The sequence below is a fragment of the Macrobrachium nipponense genome, chromosome 16 (assembly GCF_015104395.2).
Source record: "Macrobrachium nipponense isolate FS-2020 chromosome 16, ASM1510439v2, whole genome shotgun sequence".
Taxonomy (NCBI): Eukaryota; Metazoa; Arthropoda; class Malacostraca; order Decapoda; family Palaemonidae; genus Macrobrachium; species Macrobrachium nipponense.
The window spans coordinates 22873409-22878928 of record NC_087209.1 but is presented as its reverse complement, the minus strand read 5'-3'; the positions used below and the strand labels follow the sequence as shown (position 1 = coordinate 22878928).

General features: G+C 40.4%; 1 protein-coding gene across 1 annotated transcript in view; it reads left to right on the top strand.

The window, feature by feature from the left end:
• Window positions 1–241: 241 nt before the first annotated feature.
• The window catches only part of LOC135195611 (protein tincar-like), a 630442-nt gene continuing 625163 nt past the window's right edge, over window positions 242–5520 (top strand). The window contains exon 1 of the mRNA XM_064221942.1: window positions 242–646. The gene's annotated coding sequence lies outside the window, so the exon portion shown is untranslated. The remainder of the gene's footprint in view (window positions 647–5520) is intronic.

The window sequence follows — 5520 nt, the reverse complement described above, 5'->3', positions numbered from 1 at the left end:
TAAAATGTTCTTTTTACAAAGCCTGCCTACCGACAAGCCACCTCCGATTTTGGCGACTTTAGAATGACCTGACCCACCTGGAATCTGGTTGGACTAATTATAAAGAGCCCTATAGACTGAACGATTGTCATTTGGTGAAAAGTTGACAAGTTAACCTTTCATAGCGTCTTTCTAAATGTATGATTAATTTTCATGGTTACATGAATCGTATCATAAGCAGAGCAATATGATATAGCAGAAATTCAAGTAAACAGTCTGCTAAAAGCTAGTGACGTTTTTGAGTTCTTAAAAATGGTAGCATATGGCATCATATGCCCATTATGAATTTATGTTATGGGCCATGAGAAGCGTCATTTTTAACTTGGCGGTGGAGCCGTGGCCCGTGTGGTTGTTGGTGCGAGTGTTGACTTATCAGGTAATCATGTTATGTAGAATTTTTATCGGACATTTAAAGGAAATCGGCGGGGAAGTGGAAATGCATACAGCATGGTGTTACGCTGATGATGGAAGTGTAATTAAGAAGATTAGTAACACAAGCAACACGTTGGAACTCGTGACTGTACGGTGGGCTATCGACGTTCCTCAGAAGTAAGCCTGTAATCAAGTAAAAAATGCCTCATCCTCCGAGAAACAGCAGCGTATTCGAGTAGGTGAATGTCTGTTTGTACAAGGAAATAATAGCATTGATGTAGAGGTTATTGTTGCTGTGAATGGGCTACGATTGTTCTAGAACAACGCTACGAACAAGATGCGATAAAAACTGAAGGCTACTACCGCGGCCTGGTTTCCGTCAGTCACCGGCCGGAATATATTCACTGCTATTTCTGTATGTTTTTGTTTGTGTGTGTCAGTTTTTGTATGTGTATGTACTGCCCTTTGTCTGTTATTAATTCATCCCCAAGGGGCTGGCACTAACCACGGAGCCGATATGGTATACATAAACTGGTAGTTCCGAACCAGAGGGCGCGGTAGTAGTCTTCAGTTTTACCATGCTGTTGGCTATTTCGCCGAGAGCTATAAACAGCATTTGCGCAGGTTATGTATGGAGATGAATTTTTTATGTGTTGTACCCAATGAAATATAAATTATAATGTGGGAAGTGGCTGGAGTCTTAGGAAAAATAACCCCAAATCGTGTTATTCTAAGAAGAGCTACTGTTTGCATTCACATAACGCATGTCTGTAGCAAACATTGATGCATTAATTTCTACTTAAATAAAGGTGTATGCGCTTAGTATTAGTTGGGTAGTGTCACAAGAGCATTTTTTCTATATCTTGTAGACTTCGTTGTTCGGCCATCTTCATCAGGTAGTCAGCCATATAGGCCTATGTTTATAACTACACATAATTGACAAAGTGTAGGATAGAAAGACGATCTCTATACTGCTTAACGTGATCACTGGGACTGACAGTAGATGGATGCTCGACAGCGTTAGCATAGGCCTGTTGATCTCATGATCATGCACCTTCTAAAATCTAAGGACATCTGGTGAAAGATGCAGTAGGTCAGTTCATGTTGGGAAACGGAAAGTCAGCGAGAGATTGTAGGCAGTTTGAAAATAATTCGTACATTGTACTGGAAAACGGCAACTAGCCCATTAAGTACTTTGGTATTATCTTGGGTCTGTCAGTATTGTGTATAGCTTTTCTGTAAGAGGGAATGTTCGAGTAGTAAATATATGAGGCTGCGTACACAAATTAGTATAGAAATACTCGTTTACGGGAGCAAAAAAATTAGGCTAGTTAAATCACATGCACCTTCTTGAAACTATGTCAGTTCTCAAAGAGAAATTGTACGGGATGTCAGCCATGAGACTAGTGCCCAATGATCGAGTTTTCCTCTCATCTCTTAATGTATCTTGTGGCCTCTTGCTGACCTATTGCCATAATTTCCCCCCTTTTCACACTGTGCTATGCACACACTAAACTTAGTCTGTTGTATTTTCTCAGGATTGATTTTTGGAATAAGATTGCTGTTCCATGATCGCCCTTACATGGTCACCAGTGAGCAAGTGAGCAGTATTGTCTCCATTGTCGTGCACCTTCGGGGGTTCACGTGCTATCAATGCACCTCATGACGTACACTGTAGGCATTACTTAAGGTTCTTTGCAGCGTCCCTTTGGCCCCTAGCTGCAACCCCTTTCATTCCTTTTACTGTACCTCTGTTCATATTTGCAATTGTTTCATAGTGCAACTGCGAGGTTTTTCTCCTGTTACTCCTTAGATACCTTTCTAGTCTCAGTTTTCCTTTTAGCGCCGAATGGCATTAGTCACCCGTCTATAACTTTTGCATCTACGTTTTCGGTTTTTTAGCGATATTCTCATTTATTACAACTTTCACACGAAACTTGTTTTACTGTATAACACCAAGCAGTTATGACGGTCACAAATTTCATTTTGTAGCCTCCCGGCTTTAAGTACTTGTGGTTGAGTCATTGCAGGTTCACGTTTAATGGTCTTAAGGCTTCTGCAATACGAGCTAGTTCTTGGGGGTAATTAAACATCCGCGTGTCTAACTTTACACCATGTAAGCAGAATTGACGGCACAACTGCAGCGGTGAATATTCATGTTCCCCGTGATTCCCGGCGGTGGAGTAAAATCAACGTAGTAGGATTATAAAATAGCCTTTTCCTCTAAGGTTAAGGGTGCATCGTTTAAGTTTTTAAAACATTTTTCCTTATTAATGAAAAAAAAAGATAAATAATATATCTACTCTGTTTTTTCCATTTGTCCATCCGCTTGTGGTGTTTTCGCATGGTAACACTGCGTCCTGGGCTTTAAATAGTTACGCTATGTGTAAGTTTTAGGTAAATAAAAGGATATCTGGGTGTTCATTTGCAACTGAAAAGTGTTTTAATAATTTACTGTATGCGAATTACACCGTTAATATTCGAAATATGGTATTATTTAAAGCCCGGGACGCAGTGTTACCATGCGCAAACACCACAGGCGGATGGACAGATGGACAAAAACAGAGTATAGTATTAAACTATGCGTATTCCACGTACTTGATGGCGTTTCATATTAATATATTCTGAGAATTGGCATTCATATAGTCAAATCAAGATATTTGAGGTAATATGTTTATTAAATGAATATTATTTAGCTACTTTGGCTAGATAGCGCCGGAGTGCATTACAAGTGCTTATGACAGTCTGTTAAAAGGACAGAGTGCTTTTAGGCAGTTAATAATCCTGCCAGTGACAGCGGTCGCCTGTTGTCGTTGCCATTATTGGTTGCTGGCAAGGTTACGAGAAGGCGAGACGCTGGAAGAAATTGATTCCGGTAGAGTTCATTCACCTTAGCAGATAAATGAAGCTTTGGAACCTTGAACTTTGCCCACAGAAATAGAAACAGAACCACAGACCCCGAAAGTGAGTAGCATTGTCTCTCCACCGTCGCGCTCCTTTAGGGGGGGTTCACGTGCCATCAGTGCACCTCATGACGTGCACTGTGGGCATTACTTAAGGTTCTTTGCAGCGTCCCCTCGGCCCCTAGCTACAACCCCTTTCATTCCTTTAACTGTACCTCAGTTCATATTCGCAATTGTTTCATAGTGCAACCGCAAGGTTTTTCTCCTTTTACTCCTTTGAAACCTTCATAATCTCAGTTTCATTTCAGCGCCGAATGACCTCATAGCCCCTAGCGATTAGCCTTTGGCGAAAATTCTGTATTCCATTCCCACCTTCGCGTGTCTCGCCGCATTTATTAGGCTTTTATTTTACTCCTTTGAAACCTTAATCTCAGTTTTTCTTTCAGCGCCGAATGACCTCATAGCCCCTAGCGATTGGCCTTTGGCCAAAATTCTATATTCCATTCCCACCTTTGCGTGTCTCGCCGCATTTGTTAATCTTTTATTTGCTTGGCTTTTATTTACTTCACGACTGCGCAAGCACATGCGTTTCCCTAATTGTCTTCGTGTGGTCGAGAGCTGGAATGGAAAGAACGGAAAAGGTAATGGTAGCTTTCAAAAGAACGATGTTGATTGCCGCTATTTCCCTTTGATGGCCCCTTTGTTATTTCCTGTCTTAACTTTTTCATGAATGTTGTTACTGCCATTAGTGATCGTCATTACCATGATCTTGCGTTTCGTATATCATTGTCGTTATCAGCGTCATAATTATCATCCTGTGCCGTCAGTCATTTGTCACTTTTCATTACCATCATCACTGTCATGTTTAGCCTCGTTGACATTACTCTGGCCGGTATCATTATTACCATAACATTTGCTGTTGTCACTTTCATCCTTGTCGCCATTATTCTCATCAACATAGTCATATTCATTCGTTATCATTGTAATTTGCGTCCTCATTATCATTATCACCATATGATATCGTCGTTGTCATTATTGATTAATTAACAGGTGAGTTGGGGGGTAGGGATGGGGGGGCAAAATCTCACACCTTTACTGCATAGTAAATTATATAGGTATGTCTTTTGTTGACTAGACTGATGTTTATAAGAGTTTGAAGTTTAGCCTAACCTACTCAGAAAATCTTTCATGCCACATTCTCAGGAATCAGATCAGCAGCAACAGCAAGGTCCTTGATATTAGTTACAATAAGTAACATCAATGTTATCGCTTTTACTTTCATCATGGTCATTGTAATTATGTCCAATTGCCATCGTCGTTCTTATCGTCATTGACATTAACGTCAACGTTTTCACTATCACCGCCTTTGCCATTGCCAAAAGCATAATTTTATTATTATCTTCATTACTGACACCTTTATGATATTCATTATGATATTTATTAGTTCAGGGAACAAGAGTTAAAACGTATTTCTGTTTCCCAGAATTGTCAAGCGCCTATCGAACATTACAAATATATTCACCAGAGCTCGATGAAAATAGTTTTTAGCTTAACAAGAAATACCGATCGATTCCTTATTGTGGAAACACCCTTACCCCCCTCCCCCAAGTGATTAGTTATATCTCGGATAAAAGCGTATAAAAACTTCCATTCTTAAGTTATCATATGACCTAAAAATACTTTGTATCGGTAACGTTACCATCAATTACCACATTTACCACCAGGTGGTGAACTCTCGTACGGCTAGTGTCACATGTGACCAGATACTAGCCCTCGTAATGGGGTAGTGCCGTCAGTGCACCTCACGCGATGCACTGTAGGCATTACTCAAGGTTCTTTGTAGCGTCCCATTGGTCCCTGCCTGTAACCCCTTTCATTCCTTTTACTGTGCCTCCATTCATATTCGGTTCTTTTATCTTGTTTCATAATGTAACTGCGAGGTTTTCCTCATGTTACACCTTCAAAACCTTGACTCTCAATTTTCTTTTCAGCGCTGAATTACCTCGAAGGTCCCAGCGCTTGACCTTTGGCCTAAATTTTATATTCCACTCCATTCCACACGCCTGTGTATGTGACGTTGATATCCCTACACACCTCCAAACTCGTACGCAGACAGGCACGGATATCTATATTTCCGGAAGATCAAATGCAAATCTTATAAAAGTAATATCGGGAATTCTGTCTGAAGAGCTTGACTTGAATAGAA